The sequence below is a fragment of the Grampus griseus genome (assembly GCF_964374135.1).
Source record: "Grampus griseus genome assembly, chromosome: 10".
NCBI classification, from domain to species: Eukaryota; Metazoa; Chordata; class Mammalia; order Artiodactyla; family Delphinidae; genus Grampus; species Grampus griseus.
The window spans coordinates 33,879,577-33,891,743 of record NC_139004.1 but is presented as its reverse complement, the minus strand read 5'-3'; the positions used below and the strand labels follow the sequence as shown (position 1 = coordinate 33,891,743).

Genomic DNA, 12,167 nt, shown 5'->3' with positions numbered 1-12,167 from the left:
GATGAAAGGAAGACTTTGAGAAGATGCCTTTTGACTCAAGACAGGGATGAGCGGAAGGATCCAGCCACAGGATGAGCCAGGAGAGAATCCTAGGTGTGGAAGGGACAAATGCTATGCCCGACAGCAGGACCACAGGCCAGTGTGGCTGAAACACAGAGGCACAAAGGCATAGAGGATGAGAGCAGAGATGGACGTGACCACAAGTTTCATGAACTATGACAAGGAGGCAGTTATCGTAAATGTGATGGGTCCTTCGGCATTTTAGCGGAAGAATGATTGACACGATTCACATATAAAACCAAAGAGAACCCTGGGTGCATAAAAGAGGTGGGCAACTAGTTAGGAGGCTACTGCAGCCACACACACAAGCAATGAGTGGCTTGGGGTGAGGCAGGAGCTGTGGAGACATAGGTACAAGGATAATTATGGGTTATGTTTTGTATTGGAACCAATAGAATTTACTGTTCACATAGATATGAGAGGAGAGGGAAAAGCCTGGAATTGCCTCCTACTCTGGGGGTTTGAGCGATGGGTGGAAGGTATTGCCATGTAGAGATTGGAAGGACAGGAACAGGTCTGGGGTGGGGAAATCAGGACTTCTGCTTTGGGACATGCTAAGTTAGAGATGCCATTGGACATCCAAGCAGTGATGTCAAATAGGTGGTTCTGTATTGGAGTCCAGAGCCCAGTGGAGAAGCCAGGGTGGGGGATATACATCTGGGACCAAGGAAGATACGGGCGACAAAGAACAGTGGGTCCCAGGACTGCACACAGCCTCTGAGGGGGGCGTCGAGATGGAGGCTCCAGCAGGGGACAGAGCAAAGGAGCAGGAAGCAGAGGGAGAACCACGAGTGTGAGGCCACCGAAGCCAGGAGAAGAGAGAGTTTAAAAGATCTAGGAGCACTTAAGAATATGTCAAAAGATGCAGGATGGTCCAGCAAGATGGGGATAGGTGACAAACCAATGGGATTCAGCCACATAGAGGACAAAGGTGACCTTGAAAAGAGCAGCTTCCATAGCTGGTAGAACTAGAAGTTTCCAAAGCATTACCTCATGGTTAAATGGGGCGCCAGGGCAGGACAGGGTGAAGAAGGCGGCATGGGAGAGTCCCGTGGCCGGCTGAGGGCAGCGGGAGTTAGGTACAGGCCCATCTTGTGATGCTATGACTCCTCGGGGGAGTGGCATTCTGGGAGCTCCAGGAATGAGCTCCAAGTTCCCCGAGTTGCCTGAGATGCGCCTTCCTGGAGCCTCTACTGCCCCATCGCACGCTCCCTCCACACCCAGCCCTGCCCAAGGTCGTGTGGCTGGGCCACCAGGCACCAGGGCATGGCTGGTACATGCTGTTCTACAACAGACCTGGTTTGTTTTCCCCACTCACTGGCGCCACCTCCAGGTAAACTTTCTCGCCTCCTAAAGGGTGGGGAGTGGGGTCCCGTCTTCTTCTAACTGTCTGCCTGATGTCCCAGGCTGAGGGCTGCCCTCCAGCCATGGGGTGCACTCCGTGCCCAGAGGCCAGGTCACAGTGGAGCCTGTGCAAGGCTGAAGATCACTGCAACCACCAGGGGGAGGGTGTAAGAGTCAAGCCTTCTGTTTCCTGCAGGAGCCACTGACCACCTCACAAGGTCCAGGGCAGGAGGTCACCAACGACTTCCCCTCCTTCCGAACACTTGAAAGCAGAATGCCTAGAGCAGGGATGGGCAAACTTGGTCTGCGAAGGGCCACACAGTAAATATCGTAGGTCTTGGGGATCCTATGATCTCTGTCACAACTACTGGACTCTTTCTTTTTGGCTTGAAAGCAGCCACAGACATGATATAAAACTTTATTTACCGAATCAGGCAGTGGGCTGCAGTTCTGCTGACCGGTTAGGGAACTGGGGCGGGAAGGAGTCTCAGGGGGAGAGGGGTGGGCGCTGGGCTCCAGCAGAGAGGATGAGAAGGCCTGGGAAGGACCTCAAACTGGGCACTAGAGGTGAGGAAGGGCCCTCGGAGGGAGGTGACAGGACAGACAGTCTGATGCCTACTCCTGACTTAACTACTTTTTGGCAGGAGGCAGAGGCTCTAACCGGCAGGTGTTGGACAGACCAAGAGCAGGCAAGGTGGGCGTGTGCACCTGTGTGGGGGGAGGGGGCCAGCAGGAAGGGCTAGCGGTCCAGGCTGGAGGTGGCTTGACGGGCTGCCCCATCACGCCACCTCCCCCAGGAGCTGCAACAATTGTTTCCTGTGGTTCAAGTCACCGCAGGCTTCCAGCACAGGACAAGCGTAACCATTACCCCTTCCCACTGAAATGGCAGTAAAGACTGTCTAAAGGGAGTGTATCCATCCCCTGCAAGACAGGAGGGAGACATCCATGGACCCTCTGAGGTCTGAGAGGAGAGCAGGGACTGATTGAGTCAGGTCAGGGGCGAACCCAGAGCAGAGAGGCAACCCGCCAAACTCACCAGGTCTTAGAAGGACAGCGGGGAGGGAGAGACTTGTTCTTCTCTTGCAGCCGACAAATGAGAGGCCAGAAGAGGAAGAGCAGATCAGAGTCGAGGTGATTAGTTGGGAGACTGTCTGTAGAACAGCTGTGCAGTCAGCTGCCCCCAGGCCCCAGCGTGGAGAGTGGCTGCAGGGGGGATGTTTACCCTGGGCTGGAACCAGAATGGTGCTCTGGGAGAATAATTTCCTAAGACTTCTGGGATGTAGGTGTTAGCCTCACACCGTCACACCTTCCTTCACGTGTCAACATTCCATGCTGTGCACATTCACAGAGGTTACAGGAAGGTCTCTCATTCTGGGGACTTCTGATTCTCATCTTAACATTTTATACCCTTCTGTACTGTTGGATTTTTTTTTTTTTTACTACAAGTGTGTATTACATTTAAAAAATTTCTTAAGAAGAGCTAAGATAAAATATTTATACCATATTTAACAAAATACTAATATTTATACTATGTGAAGAGTTTTTATAAATAATCATAAAGGCAGCGCTATAAAAATGGGTAAAGAATATGAATAGGCAATTTACAACAAGCAACAAGCTGGTGCGTCATACAGAGCCCGGACAGGAAACAGAGCTCACGCCCAGATGGTTCAAATGATGGCAGTTACATAAGGGAGCAGCTTATGGGGGGTGAACAGGGTTAAGGGAATAAGCAAAGGATGGCGAGGCCCCCAGAGGCCAGCCAGCGCAAGAGGATGTCACCGCTCACGGGCTAAACGGACTTCAGTCCCACGAGAGGTGAGGCATGCGGAGGGGCTGCCGTGGGGGAGCTGTAGTCTTAGAACAATGCCAACGTCGGAGACATGGGGCTGAACCAGGGAAGAAATACCCCGACCTCTCTCTCCTACCACCCTTCAAACTGCTCACCCAGCATTCCAGAAAAATACTCCATAGGCAAATTCACACATAACATCTTCATTATAGCATTCCTTATAATAGGAAAGACTGGAAATAATGTTAATTAATGTCCATCAATAATAGTGATTATAACGTTGGTAAAGATCACGAGAGCTAATAGTTTTGTCTGTGTGTGTGCGTGTGCACGTATGTGCCAGGATTGATTCTAAGAAATTTGCATGCATTATCTCATTTAATCTCACAATAATCCTGCGTGGCAGGTACTATTATTATCTGCATTCTACAGAGAGTTAACTGAGCATTAGTAGAGGTGAAATTCTGATACAGCCACTTTATGGAACAGTACGGCCATTTAAAAAAAGAAGATAGGTCTAAATACATGAATCTGAAGAGAAACACATTAAGGGAAAAAAGGTCATAGAAATGTTTGTATAGTGTAATCTCTTTTATATTTTCAAAATGTCAACTGTGTGTGTGTGTGTGCATGTAGATAAAAGGCCTGGAAGGACGCACTTGACAAATACTGGTGCTCACCAACGGGAAGGGGGACTGCTGGGGATAGAAAGAATTTCATTTTTATCTTACACGTAAGCAGAATGTACTCACATATTTCTTGTGTACAAAAAAATGAAGGAATAAACAAGTGAAAGAAAACAGAAGAACAAGCCTCTGTGTGGAAACTGGGGCTTCAACCCACCAACGTGGCCACTGCCCTTGTCTAGCTGTGTGTTCCTGCTCCTTGCTTCTCTAGGCTCAGTTTCTTTGTCTACGAAGAAGGGTTCTAATGGCTGTACCCTCCCTATAGCTGGCGTGAGGAGTGGGTGGGTAGCCAGTGAGGAGTGCCCCACAGACCCGCCCAGTAAGCGCTATGCTTCCAGCCCCGGGATGGCTGGGGAAGGTGGGTGGGTAGGGGCCCACTTCTGGCCTTAAGGCTCCCTAGTGTCCAGGGGACACTGTCCTCCCTGACCGAACAGAGCTCGAAACCCAGACCTGAGGCCTGACCTGCCCTCATGTAGGCCAGGCACGTCCTCTGTGCTTGGCTTCTCAGTTTGGCAGAAAATGGCCTGAAGAATCATATCCTGGGAACCAGCAGCCTCACCCCCTGATCAGAAGTTGGAACAGAGGCCAAGGTCACTTAGTAGAAAAGTGAGTTAGAGAACCCCAGGCATATACCTCTGTGACTTTCTAGACCTTAATGGTAATTATTTGCAGAGTGTTGCCAACCCCCCTCTGCAGGTCTATTTTAATAAAGCTCACGTGCTCTGAGCACACTGATGAGGGCTGATAGGGAGCTAAACGCTGCCCGGGAGAAGCAGCTGGTCTGCACCCTCTCCAGCAGCTGATTCAGAGGCGAATCTTTACCTAATGTTGACAGGGATCTGCATTTTACATCTCCAAGGACTGTATTGTAAAACACAAGTGTGTAACTTTAAAGTCTGGAAGGGTAAGTACCAAACTTACCCCAGAAGTTACCTCTGGTGAATGCGTTGTATGGGGGTGGAGTTGGGGGGCAGGGGGGTCCCCTAAGCGGGTGGTCAGGGAAGACATTTGTATTTTACTCCAAATACTGAAGCAGTGCTTGACTCTGTTACTATGAGAATGTTTGCAAATATTTCTTGTGGAAAAAAATTAATAAGAAGAAAAAAGGAGAAATGCACCAAACCAGGTTTCTCTGTGGAATAAACAAGCTCATGGATATGAATATGTAGTTGGCCCTTACGTAGTCTATTTAGACATAAAAGGATGCACTAGACTATTTATTGAACCCTGATGAGGTGCCAGGTGCTGTTAGACATGCGTTAGCATATTGGGTTGACCAGATGACCCTACCAGGTAAGTATTATTTGCCCCATTTGCAGACAGAGTCAGGGCACAGGTGGAACTACACCCAGAGCCCTCAGCCATGCATTTACGGGTTAGTGAAATCACAGAGCAATGTGAAATGGATTTTCTCCTCCCAGAGAAAAGCAAAGAACCTCACGGAGAAAATTCTTCCCCCCCTACCTGGGAATCCTCGGAGAGAACCTCGCAGCATCTGTTCACATGTTATTGGGGAGCAAAATGCTAGGAAAATTGGAAACCCTGCAATTCCGCCCCGCTGGAACGAGTCTGGGAGGGTAATCAATCCTCCTGACAAGGAGGAAGAGCGAGGGGTCCTGGTCACCCAGGGGAGCAAGCCAGGTCACCCCTTTTCAGTCGACACTCAGGGAAGACTCCAAACAGGGGGTCATGGCAGTTTTGCCACCAGGGACTGTCCTGCAGCTACCGTCCAGGGCGTAACGGGGGGTGGCGGGGGCGGGGGGGGGGGGTCAGAGCAGGTCCCTTTTCCCCAGAAACGGGGCCAGCAGCCAGCAAGCTCACAGCTGCCCTGTCCCAACGCTAAGATGGATTTTATAGGAGCAGCTAGATGGGCATAAACCACACACAGGCAGGTTGTTACTCGCTCCAGATGGGTCGTGCTGAACGCAGGCCTTGGCTTTTAGAACCAGCTCCCTGCCTTCCCCATAGCTAGAGGCAGACGGAAGAGGAAAAGTCGCAGCTGGAACTGCTCTCCTGGTGACTGTGCCACCCCCAGCCCTGGGACCCCGGGGGCCTGTCAGCCCTTCCCTCAGCTTCCCTGGAAGTTCCTTGGGGGCTTTCCTTTTCCCTCCCCCAAGCCCCTGCTCACTAGGTGGCAGATAGCCAAGGACTCCCACCACACCAACGGTCGAGTTTACAACCCAATTACATGGGGTTTCTGTGGCTGAACACCGCTTGCGATTACTCTCAACCTTGACAGGACTCTAGGGGTGGGGGCTTTGGACTCAGGTCGTCTGGATTCATCGTCAAGCGCACGGCCCCTGGACCGGGTTAGAGTCACTCCTCCACCTTGTGGTCATCCTTGGAACTGCACCCCGGGAAGGAAAGCAGATCCCGAGAGCTCTTAGCCCAGCCGATAGGGATACGGAGATGGCTGGGGGGACTTAGGATGATGATTTATTGATGACCACGATGATGACGCTGAGTCAGTGAGTTTGAAATCACTGGCTTCTTGCCACTTTCTGCTCACATCACCTCCTCACAGAGGCTTTCTCTGACTACCTTACTTAAAATAACACCCACCCATCATTCTACCCCTCTACCCGACTTTACTTTTTGTAGCCCTTATCATCACCTGAAACATTATTCGTTTGTTTACTTGTTGATAGTGTAAGCTCCACGAGGGCAGGAACTTTGTCTTGTCCACTGACTTACCCTCCCTCACTAAGAGTGCCTGGCATGCATGCAGTAGGTGCTCAGTAAATGTTTGGGGAATGAAGGAGTTAATAATGACCCCCTTACCCACCCCTGTGCCCAGCAGTCCTCCAAGCCCCTGGCAAGGCCTCATGTCCCTCTCCCGCAGGCCCAGCGATGCCCCTTGTGCTGGGAATAATTACCATGTTGGACCCCTGGGCTCAGCCCCAGCCAGCCTGTGCTGGCCTGGCCCTTCATGCTCAAGCCCCTGCCTCAGCTCTCATCTTTAGTACCTGTGTCCCTCAGTGTCATTCCCTGCGCCTGTGGCTCTGCCTAAGTCACAGCGGCTTCAACTTATTGCCCATGCGTTGAGTGCCTGGCCCCGGGGCTAGGTGTTTCATGTACACTAACCTCTAGTCTTCATAGCAACCTGCAAGGCAGGTGTTGGTTACCCTCATTTTTCAGATGAGAAATGAGTTCAGAGAAATTAAGTGATTTTGCACATGTGATTGCCGCCACCCTGGTGTTTCCTAGAGACCATGCCCCATGACGCTAATGGGTGAAACAAATAAAGAAAAATTCGTATGAACCAGAGTTTCCATGGTGAGAGATTTTAGAAAACGCTAAACACGGCAGGATTGTTTCTACCAGGACTTCTCAGAACCTTTAAAATACCCACGGGCATTGCCACCCTGCAAATGGGGAGGAGCATATGGAAAGCACAGCAGGTTCCCAACGTATTTGACTTTGGAACCCCTTTATCAAAGAGCGCCTCACAGAACGTGGCTTGGAATTCGATGCCTGCAACCTTGAAAGCATCAAGGTCCACCTCAATCGCTCCGGCCAGGGATGCCACGGGGCGGGGGTAGACAAGCGTCCGGCACCTCCAGTATGTATCTTGCTTGATCTAGTGACAACCCTGTGAAGGACGGCTCATGTATCCTCACTTTCTAGATGGGGAAACTGAGGGAAAGTAATTTGCCCTATTTGCCCCACAGATATTTGACGCAGGTGGAGCACGATTCTTCACCATGTCCACCAGGGTTAAGAATAATAATGAGCATCTATGGGGAACGTGGAGGCAGCCCGGGGCCTGCATGAAAGGAGCTGGGGGTAGGGGTGCAGCTGTGCCAGGCCTCTGAGGGTCCCCCCAGCCCTGACAAACTCCTGCAGCCACGGCCCTCCAAGCTCTTTGGGTCCACATTCTCACCCGCTCCTTCAGTTTTCATTAAACACTGTGTATGGAGGCTCGTTAAAGAGAAAACAGTTGTTCTATTTCTGAGTAGCCTCAGGACTCCTGACTATTTTTACTGCTTGAAAAACACTGCAGAGAATTTTGTACTGTTTGAACTTGACATTGCCTCTGAGCCCAGCAAGGCCTCCAGGCCAGGCCTGAGAGACAATTCTCTCCACTCCAGGACACCTTCCTCGCTGCGCCAAGGATCTGCCTCAGGCCCCTCCTCTCCCCCAGGAGCATTCTTCTCATTACTGGAGGTCCTCATTTCTGGAAGTTTGCCTCACTTCCAAGCTCTGAAACACACCATTTGGCCGTTTGGTTCCCTGTTTTGTTCCTAGTGCTTTTTCTGAGAAACAGCCTATTAACAGTATTAGCTTATCCTTAGATAGCACTTGCTGGGCGCCAGGCACCGTTCTAAGCTCTTTACCTATATGAACTCGCTGAAACCTCACAACAAACCTATCAGATAAGTAGTGAAATAGATGGGGAAACTGAGGCAAAGAGGGGTTAATTTCCTTGTCCAAGATCATAAACTACTAATTGGTGAAGCCAGGACTCAAACACAGGCTGTAGATTTTGTGCTCTTAACTACTCTGTTATGCCATCTGCTAATAAACTCCCAGGTTTGGCCCTGCTCTTGTCTACCACCCGCCTCGGGGGTTGTAATTCTGCCACCAAATCCCAGCCCAGTGATGACAGCTGGGTGGGCTGCCCGCCTAGGTCTCCAGCCATCACCTGATCCTGGATTGCCATCACCTGGATTGGCATCACCTGTGGCAGATTGCATTTCCCAAAGACGGTGCAACAGTACCCCCTCATGCCACATGTTCTTCTAGAAACTTCCTACTCCCCTCACTCCTTGAACCAGGGAAGATCTTTGGGACTGCCTCAACCAACGGAGTGTAGCTGAAGGGTGACACCATGGGGCTTCAGAAGCCAAATAATAAAAATATCCTGCAGGGAATTCCCTGGTGGCCCAGGGGTTAGGATGAGGTGCTTTTACTGCAGTGGCCTGGGTTCAGTCCCTGGCTGGGGAGTTAAGATCCCACAAGCTGCGTGGTGTGGCCAAAAAAAGAAAAAAAATTATCATGCACGTCTGCCTTCTCTTCAGGGACTCAGCCACCATATTGTGAGGAAGCCCAAATAACTGTTGGAGAGACCCATGTCTCCTAGCTGACAGCACCAACTAGCCCCTGGGGGTGACGGCGTGTCACTTTGAAAGCTGTCCTCTAGCACCTACTAGAGTAACCCAGCTAACGCAATGGAGGGCGGAAGCAAGCTGTCCCCACCCAGCCCTGCCCAAGTGGCCGAGTCCCGAGCAAAAGAAATGATTATTGTTGTTTTCAGCTCCTAAATTTGGGGGCGGCTTGTTACATAGCGACAGACAACCAGAACGCCTGCTGTGACTGTCTTTTGAAGCACTTTGTGACTCTGGGTGGTCATCCCTGATGCAGCTTATTTTACTACTGGCTTTACTCTAGGGACTTCCCTGTGCTGCTCTGTTCCCACAATTCCTGTCTCCCTAACAGAGAAAGTGACAGCTGATGCTCTTCCATCTGCCCACCTCACTGCAGGGAACAGGGCCCCACCAGACTGGTCCAGCTGCCACCCATCCTCCCAGCAACTGAGATCCGGTCTCCTCACTACAAGGACTCAGTTTCCTAGGCAGTGGGGTCAATTGCCACCTATCTTCTAGTTCACAAATTCTCACTTCAGCAATGCCTCACTCTGCTGTTTGCCCCTTCTGTTGAGTTTTAAAGTTCACTTCTTTTATTTCACTTATGGAAGTTATATTTAGTTCTTTTGCAAACTGGTCAATTTTGATAGCTCTTCTTTGCTTCAGCATCCTTTCAATCTCCTTTTCATTCTTTAACCATATCCAACTTACTACTTTTGTACTGGGTATCAGATGGTTACAGTAGCTCCCATTTGGGGGAATCTGATCCTTCAGTGTATGGTTTCTCATAACTCTTGCTCATGGTGGCTTGTTTCCTTGTGTATTTGGTGATTTTAAAGCGTGAGTTCCAAGTTATCTGCAATTTTTATCTGTGAGAATACTTCAAGATCTGTATTTAAAGTGTGTTCTTCACACGGGTCAGAATGGTCATTATTAAAAAGTCTACAAATAACAAATGTCGGAGAGGGTGTGGAGAAAAGGGAACCCTCCTACACTGTTGGTGGGAATGTAAGTTGATACAGCCACTATGGAGAACAGTATGGAAGTTCCTCGCAAAACTAAAAATAGAATTACCATATGATCCAGCAATCCCACTCCTGGGCACGTGTAGGGACAAAACTATAATTCAAAAAGATACACGCATCCCTATGTTCATAGCAGCACTATTCACAATAGCCAAGACATGGAAACAATCTAAATGTCCATAGACAGATGAATGGATAAAGAGGATGGTACATATATGCAGTGGAATACTACTCAGCCATAAAAAAGAATGAAATGATGCCATTTGCAGCAACATGGATGCAACTAGAGATTATCGTACTAAGTGAAGTCAGAAAGAGAAAGACAAATACCATATGATACCACTTTTATGTGGAATCTAAAATATGACATAAATGAACCTATCTGTGAAACAGAAACAGACTCATAGACATAGAGAACAGATTTGTGGTTGCCAAGGGGGAGGGGGTTAGGGGAGGGATGGAGTAGGAGGTTGGGATTAGCAGATGCAAACTATTATATATAGGATGGATAAACAACAGGGTCCTATACGGTACAGCACAGGGAACTATATTCAATATCCTATGATAAACTATAATAGAGAAGAATATCAAAAGACTGTTTATATATGTGTGACTGAATCACTTTGCTGTACAGCAGAAATTAACACAGTACTGTAAAACAGCTATACTTCGATAAAAAGAAAAGTGTGTTCTCCAGAAAAGATTTGTGTTTGTTTCTGCAAGGCTCCTGGGGATACCACCAATTTGGAATCACTGGCAAATTTCACATGGATTTACAGGTCGACCTCACCTTATTGCACTTCACTTTATTGTGCTTCACATATATTGCATTTTTTTACATATCGTAGGTTGGTGGTGACCCTGCTTTAAGCAAGTCTATCAGTGCCAGTTTCCAATTGCATCTGCTCACTTCGTTTCTCTGTGTCGCATTTTGGTAATTATCTCAATATTTCAAACCCTCCACCAGCAAAAAGATTACGACTTGCTGAAGGCTCAGGTGATGGGTAGCATTTTTTAGCAATAGAGTATTTTAAAATTAAGGTATGCATTTTTTTAGACATATTGCTATTGCACATTTAGTAGACTATAGTATAATATAAACATAACTTATGCACTGGGAAACCCAAAAATGTGTGTGACTCACTTGATTGCTATGGTCTGGAACCGAACCCATAGTATCTCTGAGGTACGTCCGTATTAGGTCAAATACGAATCTTTAAGGACATGCCACCATGGCCACATTTGGCTCTTTTCAGGTTCCCTGAGGTCTACTTTTCCTCTCTTCTAAAAGTAGAAGTATTTTGAAAGAAAGTCTGCTTCAAGTTTCACTCTCATTCCAGTGCCCCAATGTGCGCAAATCTGCCACATGTTGATTTGAGTTAGTTTTCCTGTTTCTTTTCTTACCAGAGGTCCCAAAGACATCCTTAGGGCACTGTGTACCTCTGGAGAAGAAGGGGGCCCTAAAAATGGAGGCGTTAAAACAACAAAGGCAATAAAAGATAAACATTTTTATGGAAAAGAAAAATTGTGGGTTTGTACCCATTTCAAGAAAACTATTTCATGGGACTAACAACTAAAATTGTTTTCTAAATGCTTTGGCAGCTCTCCCTGCCATATCAATGAGTTAATTACGATTGAATTTCCTTAAAGTCCATTCCTCAACCCGATAACAAGTGGTTAACACTTACTTACTATAGGTCCTAAGAAGCAATTCTCAAAAAACTCTTTTCGCTTCAAATATCTTAACTAACTCAGTGGATCTCTCAGTGGTTCAGCATTTTTATCCACCTGGTTAATCTGCACGTGTCTGGTTTGACAATGTCTGCATTATAGCAGGTGTATGAGTTATACGTCGCCACCACCAAACTTAGTGGCTTTAAACCATGAACATTTAAACAGTCCGTGATCTAGCCTGGGCTCAGCTGTGTGGTTCTTCTGGCCTCAGCTGGATTTGCTCAAGTGTCTGGAGGTGAGCCTGCTTTTGGCTGACACAGGCTGGCCCTGCCTAGGGGGACCGGGCTAACTTGGTTCTCTTCCATGTGTCTCTCATCCCCCAGCAGGCTGGCCTGGGTGTGTTTTCAAGAGAGCATTTTTTTCAAGCCTAGGCAGTGTCTCACCCATGAATATTTCACTGGACACAGCCAGTCACATGACAAGCTGAGAGTCAAGGGAT

General features: G+C 48.5%; 1 long non-coding RNA gene across 1 annotated transcript in view; it reads right to left on the bottom strand.

Moving 5' to 3' along the window:
- Positions 1 to 12,167, bottom strand: part of LOC309829149 — a 41,086-nt gene that overhangs the window by 16,872 nt on the left and 12,047 nt on the right. The window contains exon 2 of the long non-coding RNA XR_014297381.1: positions 5,787 to 5,850. This is a non-coding gene — a long non-coding RNA (uncharacterized lncRNA). The remainder of the gene's footprint in view (positions 1 to 5,786; positions 5,851 to 12,167) is intronic.